The sequence below is a fragment of the Podarcis melisellensis genome (genome assembly GCF_964234715.1).
Source record: "Podarcis melisellensis genome assembly, chromosome: 1".
NCBI classification, from domain to species: Eukaryota; Metazoa; Chordata; class Lepidosauria; order Squamata; family Lacertidae; genus Podarcis; species Podarcis melisellensis.
Window position 1 is genome coordinate 36,453,427 of NC_138528.1, and position 12,657 is coordinate 36,466,083.

At 41.2% G+C, this 12,657-nt stretch overlaps 1 long non-coding RNA gene across 2 annotated transcripts in view; it reads left to right on the plus strand.

Annotated features, from left to right (window-relative positions):
- The window catches only part of LOC309356538, a 150,778-nt gene extending 139,829 nt beyond the window's left edge, over positions 1–10,949 (plus strand). For both annotated transcript variants that reach the window (XR_014162833.1, XR_014162834.1), the window contains exon 3: positions 10,514–10,949. This is a non-coding gene — a long non-coding RNA (uncharacterized lncRNA). The remainder of the gene's footprint in view (positions 1–10,513) is intronic.
- Positions 10,950–12,657: the final 1,708 nt, after the last annotated feature.

A 12,657-nucleotide genomic window follows, 5' to 3' on the forward strand; every position in this document is an offset into this window, starting at 1 on the left:
GACAGGACTGAGATGTGTAGACATGCGTTTTGCAGTATCCCCTCCCCTCTGATCCAATTAACTCTGCTGTGCCTCAGTGCCCCGGCTAGGGGACTGAGAGGGATACACGCCCAATGCCTAAGCCAAGATTTCCTACATCTGAAACTATTAATAAAGTTGCGGCCATTTTAATCTCCAAAATATGTTGTCGTGTGTAATTCATTACTCTCAGACTGTCTCTTGGAGGGGTGGGGATCTGTGCCTGGCCACGCAAACATCATTCCCAGTGCTGATCACCATTCCTAGTATGTTTGCAAAATATCAGTTTGTGTCATATAAGGAGAGACAATTGCATACTCGCACCACATTCTTCCTACATTCACAAAAAGTGCAAGGTAACAGAGTCTACAGCTACTCTGTCAGCAACCTGAGGTTGACTTGTACAGTGAAAAAGATATTTGGACCTGTCAGTTCAGATTGCAGACATCCCCATCTCTCTTTCCCTGTTAACAGGTTCACATATGATAGAAGCACTTCAGTCTTCTCCATCAGTGGAAGGTATTCTTGGAAGGTATACTTCAGACACTCCAAGAGCACCATACAGCTGTATAGTAATTGTCCTGCTTGCTATTGTTAGCTAAAGCTTGTCAAAGAGTCTGGTTGATCATTAAAAAGTGTCTTCAGGAAATTAATAAGGGCTGACTGGAAAAATGCCAGCTGTCAGTAGCTGTATAGCTATTGCATGCCAGTTGCTACTTATTGTGGGCAATTTGAGAAACAACAATACAACTCAATGCTCAACACTCACTGTCAGGTGACCTCTGGGACCTGCAGTATAGATTTAGTAAGCACTAGCACTAATTTACCAGACTTTGCAGATGATAGTGCAAATGACATTGTGGATTACTTCTGTGAAGTGTTAAGAAAACTCCGTGCTTGCTTGTCTTGGCACATCAAAATTAAGAAAACAATGGCAATTGCACTGTCAAATCATAAGACCATTGCAAAGAAATCACTGCCTTAAAGTGAAAGCACTTAAGTCCACTGATTATAAAATATTCAATTAACAAAAAAAAAAAAAAAACCTATTGGCTGAATATGGTCTACAGAGGGCTTTCAGTGTTCACCCAAGATCCAAAAGGCTGAGAAAGGGCACAGCCTTAATAGGTAAAGTACTTAGGAGGCATTCATATCGTATGATATTCTACCTCATGGTTAGTTCTAGTTTCACCACTACCTTGGAGCTGGATGACTAATAGTAGTAGTGTGGTGGACCAAAGCCCCAGGTTTCTTTTTTTAATGGGAATCCATGTAATGGAAGCTATCATGCAACCGAAGCTGCTATTTCACAGTCAAGGCTGGTGGAGTGGGGCAGTGGCACTGTCCTGACCTCCTGCCAGCAGCTTCGCTATTGCTTACCAGGAGGGAGAGAGGAAGGGGCCATGATGTGGAGAGGCTGGCGCTGTGCAAACACACCAGCAGAGCGATTCCAGTGCTCCTGGCGGTGCATCTACACAATGCCAGCCTCGCTGCTGCCTCCCCATCCCCATAAACCACAGTGACACCAGAGACAGGAGATTAGGTGAGTGCCACCACCCAACCCCACTCCACTAAGTTCTATTGCAATTCCATGCTACAAGTACCCAACTGACAACCAATCTAATTCACATAGAATGATAAAATGCATTAAGTTTCTTTGAGGAACCGTGGGATACAGATGGTAGGCAGGCAGGCAAACAAACCACCTAGCATGGATTGTTTTCACAGGGCTTTTTCTGAGAGTCTACTATGTTCTTGCTTCTTTTGTGGCAAATCTGCATGGAAAGCCCTTTCTGAGGCTGGAGAGGAGAGGGTGTTGCGGGCAGGACCCTCCCACACTCGCGGGGGCTTCCCTTGCCCCCGCGAGAATTGGGGAATCCCTGCGCGTGCCTGCAACCCCGCTCGCCAATCGGCGGACGAGGGGAGGCGCGGCCTGGGCTACTTAAGGCCAGGCACGCCCAGGGACCGCCCTCTTTTCCCCTCGCCCCAGCAGCTGAGCGGTTTTCCCATCCCACCCACCCTTAGGCTTAGCTAGAATTGGCCTTGCTATGGACTTCGGTTGGTCTCCGCAAGGGGCCTGGTAGGAATTTTTCCAAGTTGGCGCATTTCCTGCCTTTTGGTTTTTTCGCCTACCTCGTAGCGATCGTCACAACTTTCTCGGTATTGGCGGTTAGGCATTGGCATGGGGCAAATTATAGGAAAAAGGAGGGGGGAAGGGAGCGCCATCACCTTCCCCCCAATGAGAAGGGGTAGTCCGGTAAAGGACTCCCGGGGGGGCGTGGCCTTGTCCGAAGCCTGGAGAGGTAGGGCCTCCGGCACGCCCCCGAGCGGTGACACCCGTGGGATCCTAGTTGGCGTACTTCAACAGGACTCCTGTGGTTTGTGTTCAACCCCTCCCGGTCACCATGCCGGGTAGTCGATAGAAGCCAATGCCTAAGGCCAATACCTTCAATTCCGTAATCAATAAAGTTGTGGCCTTTCACACCCATTAACCTTAAAGCAATGTGTCCGTGTCTTCATTTCATCTGGGGGAGGAAACTTGCCACGCAATTAATATTACTGGAGGAAAAAGAGTAGTTTTTACCCAGTAACCCTGCATAAATTGTACTCTGAGTGACTACAGAATAGGAAGGTACCAGAAGAGGAAGAAGAGGAAAATGTGAGGTTAGGAAAGTGCTACTTCTCTCCCTTCCATCCCACCTTAAATCCCAACGTTTCTGTGTGGCCTTATCCCATTAATTTTCCCTCTCAGCTGGAATGTACAAGTGCATTTTCCCACATGTACCCCTGTCTGCTGTTTTTCCTGGTATCCATTTTATATTTGCAATCATCTATTTTTAAACTGTAAGGCACCATCTCAACTGATGGTGTGACATCAATACTACTGTAATGATCTCTGGCAGGCAAGCAAGCCCGATAAGAAGTAATGACTCTCTGGCAGTTTTATGTATGTTTATTTACAAAAAGACACATCCAGAGCATGGCTTCTTGCATGCTCACATTTACATTAGTTGGTCAGTCTGAATCTTGGCCCTCCCACAGCAAGAAGGACACCAAACTGCCACCTTTCCCCTCTTGCCCTTCCATTGCCCTCTGATTTTATCCAGTTGCCTAGAATGGGCACTGAGAGGCTGACCTCCCCACTTTCACTTGACACAGACTCAGACCCCTGCTTATCTGCTGATTGTCTAGCAATGCTCTGGCTGCCTTCCAACTCTTCCTCTTCTTGAGGGCTAATAGAGTCTTCCCCGCGAAGGGGGGGGGGGTCAAACTGCCCTTTCTCGACTCTGTCAGCCAGATCTCATCTGCAGAGTCAGTCCCTCATTCACTTAGTTCAATTTCTGACTCTAACTCTTCCCCTGCACTCTGGGGGGCCATGTTCCTGACAATTATGATAAATAAGAAGTTTTGTAAAGCTTTTAAAACCTCTGTGCTGTTTTATGGAATTCTTTACATGTGATTTAGCAAAAGCTGAATAGTAGCTATAGTATTTAGTAGGGATGTGCATTGGGTGTATGCGCACCCTAAATAATGAGGCGAATTGGGGTGATCAGGGTTATCTCATATTCTGTAGTCGGTTGGCACCATAAACAAGGCAGGCCGAGGTGGATCAGGGAGTCCTCAACCTTCTGAGAGGCTCTGATGCTTTTATTTCCTCCAAAAGTTACCTGTGCAATCTCTCCTACCCTCATCATGAAACTAATTGTTGCTGCTATAAAATATGAAGTTTGAATTGATGCATTTTTTAGTATTCTATGACATCATTTTGTCAACTTTGAAGCAAAAAATATAAAAGTAACCCATCCCATGTTTTCTACTGGGCTATTACAAGCATGATCCACAAAACAACGTTCTTGTCTTAAGCAAGGTGCAGTCCTGCTGTGCCCTCCACATAACATATGCTATAGGCATGGATGGGGTCTTAGTAACAACCCTGACTTGTTGAATTCTATGGGGCTTACTTCCAGGATTGCAGTTTACAGATTGAAGCTCCAAAACACTCTATCCTGCAAGTAATATTGGGAGGCTTATTTCCAGATAACTAGGCATAGGGCCAGGTTTCCAACTTCCTTAAATGCCAGGACTCTACTTTAACAGGACTGTGTGAATCAGGCTATTATAATCTGGAAGATATTGTATTCCTTCAGCAAATTATGTTTACTAGGTTTACAGTAATGTAACCAGGTCAGATGAATATTTATCATGGTTCTTCAAAACTGTGAAGTGGGCACAAAGTAGAAGTAATGCTATAAATGCTGAGGTAACTGCATTTGCTTTTCCTAGGCAAGTATGCCAATTTGTAAAGGGGGCGTTAAATTCAATACAGTAAACATTTTTTTAAAATATAGGCTCTCAATACAGTCTGGGAAAACAAGGCTTTGATGACTTAAAAAACAAAAAAGCAAAGTAGAGTTAGATTTACTTGGCTGCCTGATAATTATATAAATTGCCCACTGCATCGGCTGCTTTTTGCTGCCAGAAATAATACAGGAGTTCTTTCTGTATTTGTGGGTGCAACAAAAAACAGTCCCAATCAAGTTGTGCTAGTTTTTAACAAATAAAGCATAAATAATGACACCAAAGGCAACAATACTTATCTGGTCCTGTGATGGTATGCAAAGGCCCCAAAAGGACTCAACATTAGTGTCTCTCTGGGCCTCCCATTAAATTTTTTGTCATACATTGAACAAAAAAATCCCCTCCCCTTACATTAGCAGAGGCATCTCCCAGATCAAAAGTCATTGCTGTATGTGAATGGAATGGAGTCACTGGCTTCCACGTTCTAAAGGGGTTACAAGCTACAAACTTGAAATAGGCAAAACTGGCCACTTCAGATTAGTTCTGGCAAGCTTGTCACTAGAATGGAGGCACCTTGGGTATGTTAGAGCCTTATATGCATTCCTGGCTTTCAGGGAAAAGATTCAGGTCAATTAAAGCTATAGCTGTAGGTTTCAGTGGCCTCTAGAACACAGGGATGAGAAGCTGCACAGTGTCTCTGCACCATTTGCTTTAATTTCTTCCTTTCCTCTATGGGACGAAGCACAGACAAACCATGAGTTGGGCAGTCCATGTGGCAGTACCATACTATGTACGGTAACTCTGTAACTCTGAACCCTTTTGCCTGAAAGTAGTTCATTCTCCACTTCTAATTGTGAGTGGAAGCATGGGCCAGGAGCATAGGAAGTTCCTTAAATCTTAGGACCAGACTATAGGCCTATAAAAAAGAAGAAAAAGATCGCCCTGTTTTGAATTCCAAGTAATTTACTCCCATATAAAATAAGACTTTGCCATGGAAAAAGATGTAGAAGAAACAATCCACGCAAGCAAATATATTTCATCTTCAAAGAGAGATACATTTTGCCCTTCAAAGCAGTGCAACCTCAACAGTGTAGTTTGAGGGAACGATCATTTGTAAACGATGTGTAAAGTACTTGTCTGATGTGCATGGATTTAAATTCTCCTGATGCACAAATGTAACCTGGCCAAGGTTGTTGAATTCTGAAACCGATCTGGACAGATGACATGACAGCTCTAACAGCATGTGTGTTTATTATTAATATTTGTCTGCAAGAAGAATGATTCTGAACGTGCACAAATGTGATGTTCTGGTGATGTATCAGCCAACTCCTTCTGCTTCTTCAAGTTAAAACAGACAACTAGGTGAAATATGATACTTTGGGCTTTATGTTACTTAATGGGATGCTAAAGGCATATTCATTTCTTGTATCGGTTGAGATTCCCCCCTGCAAATTAGTGCTGGAGAGAAAGTTAACCCTAGTGGACTTGTAAGAATTTTCCCTAATGGAGGATGATGTCTTATTTTAATGCACTGATCACTGATTGCCAAAGCTGATGTTTTAGATTAGGAACCAGAAAAAGAAGAGAAAGAAAGGTAATTAAATTATGACTGGAGGCACTGTAAACGTGGGGGAGGAAAAGCAGTCAACTATGCCACCTACCTGTCAAAAGGAAGGGAAAACTGTTCCAAGCCTAGGGATTAAGCAAGAGCAGTGCAAATTATACCAAAGACGTCACTTAGTATTTTCCTGGTGGGCAAATGAGAAGTGTTAAAACCGAAAGGGGTGATGCTGACCACAGAATCTGCTCAGGAACACGATAGTCTTAAAACTAGATGCTATGACCAAGATCTTACTTTGGCTGATTTTGTTAACCAGTTACAATAATAAAATGTAAAGTAACTTTAAAAAAACAACTAGTTAATGTGTGTGGTAATGATTTTAAAGTCACAGGTCTGTGTGGATAGTGTCATTGTACAGTGGTACCTTGGGTTACAGACGCTTCAGGCTACAGACTGCTCTAACGCAGAAATAGTACCTCGGGTTAAGAACTTTGCTTCAGGATGAGAACAGAAATCACGTGTTGGTGGTGTAGTGGCAGCAGGAGGCTCCATTAGCTAAAGTGGTACCTCAGGTTAAGAACAGTTTCAGGTTAAGAACGGACCTCCAGAACAAATTAAGTTCTTAACCCGAGGTACCACTGTATAGGTTAATCACTAGCTGGTACTGGGACTTAAGTTATGTCTGTGTGGGAGTCAGGCGTATTTTCTGTAGCTGTACTATCCTTGTTGGCAAGAAATAATAAGACTCTTATCTAGCTCACTGACTGTTGTGGCCCCAGACCTTCCATGAAAAGGTGCCTGCTCCAGTGTTTTGTAGGCTTTGGGACAAGAGAGCAGAGTGGGCTTCAGTACTGCCACCACTGAGGGCAAGCTGTCTCAGCATGTGCTGTTTGTGGGCACCACCCTGAGCCATCTCTCGCACCTGATGCATAAGGTGGGTCTGTTGGTTGCAGTGGGCCCAGTGTTCATGATCCAAAATCAGGGAGTATGCATGAGTTTGCTCCCATGTTGTTTTGGCAACATACCGTAGATACTGGCAGTGCTACTAAGAATTTTCCTGGAGTGCTGATGCTAAGAATGGAGAAGTGATTCATCCCCTTTCAAAAGTGGCAGCAACATTCTGGAGAAACTCCTGTTGAGTCCTAGTTTCCGACATCCCAAGTTAAGATTTAATACTTTTTATTTTGACACCCTTTAAAAAAAACAAACAAAAATCTCCTCTTAAAATTCTTACTCCTAAATTCTCTGGGTTGCAGAGGGATTTCGTTCTTACAACAACATTGGCTGAGAGCTGAGAAGCTAAATCCAATGCAACTCTGTGAAAATTAACTGTGCTACACTGATTTATCATCATCAGTGTCTATTAGTCAACTTTCTAACCCTAGACCTGAAGAATAAAGTATTCCAGTAAAGGCAGCTTTTTAAAAAAAAATCCAGTTAAATTACATCGTGCTTTTAAAACTCAATTATCATGAAATCGATTCTAAAGTTTGCTCCTACCGGGTTGAAGAAATCATGTATTCCCTCTCCAGTGAATGCTGGATTTTTATGCTGTTTGGTGATTGATGACAGTAGCTATAGCACTGTACATAAACCAGGGGGAAAGGCTCTTGAGGTCAACTAATGTAATCTAAAAACAGTAGGGCTCTGTAGTGAAATGAGTAGACTTGGAAGCAGCTATATTTTTTCCCAAAGTCTACAATTAGGCTAATGAGACATATGGAGCTCTGCAAGGTTTAGGAACTATAAAAAGAAACCTGGCATAAGAAATGGTGGCGAAGATTGTGCTGTAAGGGTCTCTGTGGTTAAACAGACAGAGTGAAGTTTCAAAGTGTGAAGAAAGATGTTTGATGAGAAAAGGAATGTTTGAATCCCAGGATATGGAACTCAATTACCAGCCAATTTTGCCATGTACTGTTTCATGGAAAACATGTGCAAGGCTCTTGCTATGCAATTCGTTCTCTTACTTGTTGGACGCAGTGCCCTAAAGTGTTATTGGCTAGTATAGATATGATGTATTGACTTCACCTCTTTGCATTAAGAGTTAGGCTGATCTAAGAGCACTGCATTTTGTTCAGTCAGTACATAGTGTCCGTTTTTTTAATGGTAAGGGTTGGACCAGATGACTGTCAGGGTGCCTTCCAACTTTACAATTCTATGATGCTCTGCTTGTGAAGACATCTTCTGTCCCCATCATGCATCTATGCACATCTTCCATTGGAGCATAATATTTGTCATGGAACTCAAATGTCAGTAAAAGCCATTGATATAATGAAAATAAAATATATAACCAAGTTTGTTCATGTCTAACAAAACTTCTCCTTGATGTAGATAAAATATTTAGTTAAAAGGTTCAAATTGACACAGTGGTAGGAAGATCAATAGCCTCGGATTCTTTGGAACATGTGTGTGTGTGTGTGTGGGGGGGGTATTTCTAGGCCTTTAGCTCAGTTATACCTTGCAAACTAATACTGGAAGAAGCAAAGATTACCAGTGTTGAAGCAATGATACTTCAACATCAACTTTGTTGGACTGGTCATGTTGTGCTGATGCCTGATAATCGTCTTCCAAAGCAACTACTCTATTTCGAACTTAAAAATGGAAAGCACAGTACCGGTGGTCAACAAAAGAGGTTTAAAGATTGTCTCAAGGCAAATCTGAAAAAATGTAGTATAAACACCAACAATTGGGAAACACTTGCCTGGGAGCGCTCCAATTGGAGAACAGCCTTAACCAAAAGTGTCATGGGCTTTGAAGACAGTCAAACTCAGGACGCAAGGGAGAAATTTGCTAAGAGGAAGGCATGCTTGGCAAATCCACACCATGATCAACTCCTGTCCGGAAACCAATGTCCCCACTGTGGAAGGATGTGTGGATCAAGAATTGGCCTCCATGGTCACTTACGGACTCATTGTTAAAACTGTGCCTATGGAAGACAATCTTACCGGCTACGAGTGATCGCTAAAGAAGAAGAAGAAGAAGAAGAAGAAGAAGAAGAAGAAGACCCTGCTCAGGGCTTTGTCACGTTCTCATCCATGTTTTCAAGGTGATACCAGAGAGACCCCTTTTCTTAGATGAACGGAGAAGCTGCAGAATAAAACTTTACTTACCTTTCACACATGCTGTTTACTGTCACTTTGCAGTCATATCACATCATCACCCAGCCAGCATGGTAGGAAGCATTGTCTCACACTTAACAGGCTTTTAAAAAATTGTGAGCCTGAGAACAAGAGGGATCATCTTATTATTGATCACTGTAACCCAGAGGTGGGGAAGCTCCAGCCCATGGACCTAATTAGGTCTAATTAGTCCAAAATTGGCCTGCATGGCCATTTTCCTCAAACCATGCCCACCTTCCCTTGGCATCATAGGTGACAACAGGTGTGGAGCTCCTGATTGTTTCTTTGCAACAAGGAAACACTGATCACCATTGTCAGTGGATCACACTCGGATTGACTTCACTAGGGCATTTCTCATCCAAAGCTCCCTACTAGTCTAAGGGGCTTGCTGTCAGTGCTGATCAGCTGATCGGCACTGTCAGGGAGCTCTACGGGGGTACACTTTCAGTATCAACCAATTGGGCGATTGTCATTGACAGGCCACCTTCAAAGGGCTCACTGTAAGCACCACTTTGTCTATTGGCAGTATAAGCCGCCATGAGAGCCTTTAAAATAAAAATAAAAATGCATGCGTCTCCTGCATAGGTGCATGAACAGATTGAAGAACACAATATTTTCTGTTTACAGTGGTTTTTACACACTTCATTTGATATAAAGCTAAAGAAAATGTTGATACTATTTTAGTATCTGGTATTTTATGATGTAAAAAGAAAATTGCTTGAGTGTATCAATGATTCATTGATTATATTCTGGAAGCAGCTTTCTGTACACTTTTGTTAATGCATTATTTTTGCATACCCTGATTCTACATGTTTAAGTATTGCAACCCATGAAAGAACAGAAATGTGTTTAATGTGTTTAAGTTATCAAAGTTCCAACTTCCTTCTAACTTCTCTTATTTATAACCTTTGATCTGCAAGCTGACATATTTTGTAGTCAAACTCATTCATTTGGGCTTTAAACATGTGTCTGTCATAAATGAAGTGATCCTTAACATTCAAGAAGCTGTCAGAGTTCTTGAGTAATCTCCTAGGTTCCTTGGAGCAGCCCTTTGTCAAGATGTTGACATTAAAAATGTTTTTTTTCTATAATTAAACCATTCATGGGAATGGATTCACTGGCTGTGCTATTGGATAAACAGGGCTAAAACAGCCACATCAATCCTGATGACAAAAAGGGAGAATGAAGCGTTACGGAGTCATACAGTTACTTTTCATAGTATATGCTAGTTTTACAAAGTACAGGAAGTCAACATAAACTTGAAGTAAGCTTACCTTGTACAAAGACTAGGCAGTTGCAGAGGGACAGAGAGAATGATGGGAACTGTAGTTCAGCAACTTCCTACAGTTCCCCACACCAGGGCAGAGAACATGCAAACCATCAGTTTCCAGAAGTCCATGATGAATTAGATGATGGATATGAAAAAGCAAAAAAACTTGATAGTGATAGCTGAGAAAAGGAGAGTGATTAAATTTCATGTAGTATTAATTGATTCTTGCCCCTGTCTTTTCCTCAGCTCTTTTTATGGAAACAAATGTTTTATGTCTGCTTAACACAGGAGGACTTGAGGAGACAAAATAATTATCCAAATACATGGAGCTGGAAGGGACCCTGAGTATCATCTAGTCCAACCCCTTGCAATGCAGGAATATGCAGCTGTCCCATATGAGGAGCGAACCTGCAACCTTGGCATTATTAGCATCACACTCTAGCTAACTGAGCTATGATGATGATGGTTACTTCTGCTTTTATTGTTTTCCCCCTAATAAACCAGAAGAAACAAAGAGATCCTCTCTTATAGTACAGCATGCTGTAGCTCCACATGTAGCAAAGAATTAAATAAGTAAATTCAGTTTATAATTATTGCCTGAATAAACTGCACTTTTAATATACAAAACATTATAATTTTATGGAAAATACATGGTACAAAGTAACAAAGTGATTTTCAATGTATAAAAGATGGTTCAAAAAAGTATTAATTTATCTTAATTCCTATCTGAATTTCTGAGTTTCCCCCCATAAAAAAATACATCGGGGGGGAAAAGCTTCAAAATTTCCAGAAATTTTACACCTGTAATTGGGTAACACACAGGGATGGGGCAGGAATTTTATTTTGTTTGCATTTTAATGAGAAACTACATAATTAACACTTTTCAAACCAATGTGCAAGCTGAAACACAATTATTCTTTGAAATTTGCCCTTACTGGAATTTTGCAATGCCAGTCTCCAAGAAACAATGTGTAAAAAATGCATATATTAGGGGCAAGTTTTCATAGAAAGGCATTCATTTGTGAAAGTGACAAACAAATGCATTGTATCAGAGGAAATTGCCTTGAAAAACTGGATTCAGTATATTAGTCAAAACTGCATATAAAAATGTGTGTATTAGAAATTCACATGAAAATGCTGATGGATTTTCTTCAGATTTTTTTTTTTTAATTACACATTGCAGAAATGCAGAGAAGTGAATTGAGCACCTGAAAAATTAGAAATGGAGAGAAAATGAAATTGTCAGATTCATTCATCCCTAGACATATGATAAATGGTCATTTTATCAGTTAATAAAGCATTTTTTCTTAGGTGTTATTACCAATTTATAATAGACTGGATGATTACTTTTTTTAAAAAAATAATAATACATAAATTAGTCAGCATGAGAATGAAACTCTCTTCCTTCTCTCCCTCCTCACCGTTTTCATCCCCTAGGCACACCCTCCTTAGAAGAAGAAGAAGAAGAAGAAGAAGAAGAAGAAGAAGAAGAAGAAGAAGAAGAAGAAGAAGAAGAAGAAGAGTTTGGATTTGATATCCCGCCTTTCACTCCCCTTCAGGAGTCTCAAAGCGGCTAACATTCTCCTTTCCCTTCCTCCCCCACAACAAACACTCTGTGAGGTGAGTGGGGCTGAGAGACTTCAGAGAAGTGTGACTGGCCCAAGGTCACCCAGCAGCTGCATGTGGAGGAGCGGAGACGCGAACCCGGTTCCCCAGATTAAGAGACTACCGCTCTTAACCACTACACCACACTGGCTCTTACTGTTAGGTATATGAGCCATTTCAATTTTTGTATTCTAATGATTTATTTACTGGCTGTATATGCATCAACACAACTTTCCTGGTTCCAAAAATGAATAAAGAGGAAAAAATAAAGGAAGAAAAAAAGCTGACTCTAGAGAATCTATACATCAACAAAACACCTCTGAAATCTATGAACATTTGCATATTTCGGTGCTTATTTCAGACAGCAACATCTGGTCTTGACCATGGGAGGCTGGGTGATTGTTTTCACACTTCAGCTTGCCTAGATGCAAGTGTAAGAAATTCTTTATTTTTTAATCAGAGGAGCTGAAACTTTATTCTATGTTAAGCCTCGTTTTCTGATCTCCTTAAATCATTCTTTATATGAAAGGAGAAATGAGCCACACCGGAGACTGGTGGATGTCCCAAAAAGAAAAAGAAGGGGAAAAAAGTTATGCTGAGACTACTTTTTTAAAAAAATAAGTGCCACAAGAAAAATTATCCCTATATCAATAATGAATATTTACTATTGTATAATGATATAATGTAGTAAAATTGATGATGTGCAATGAAATTGAGGCATTTATACCATGCCTTAGCTTTTTAAGATATGTGTGGGAAGCAAGCCTTTAATTTTGTCTTTGTTC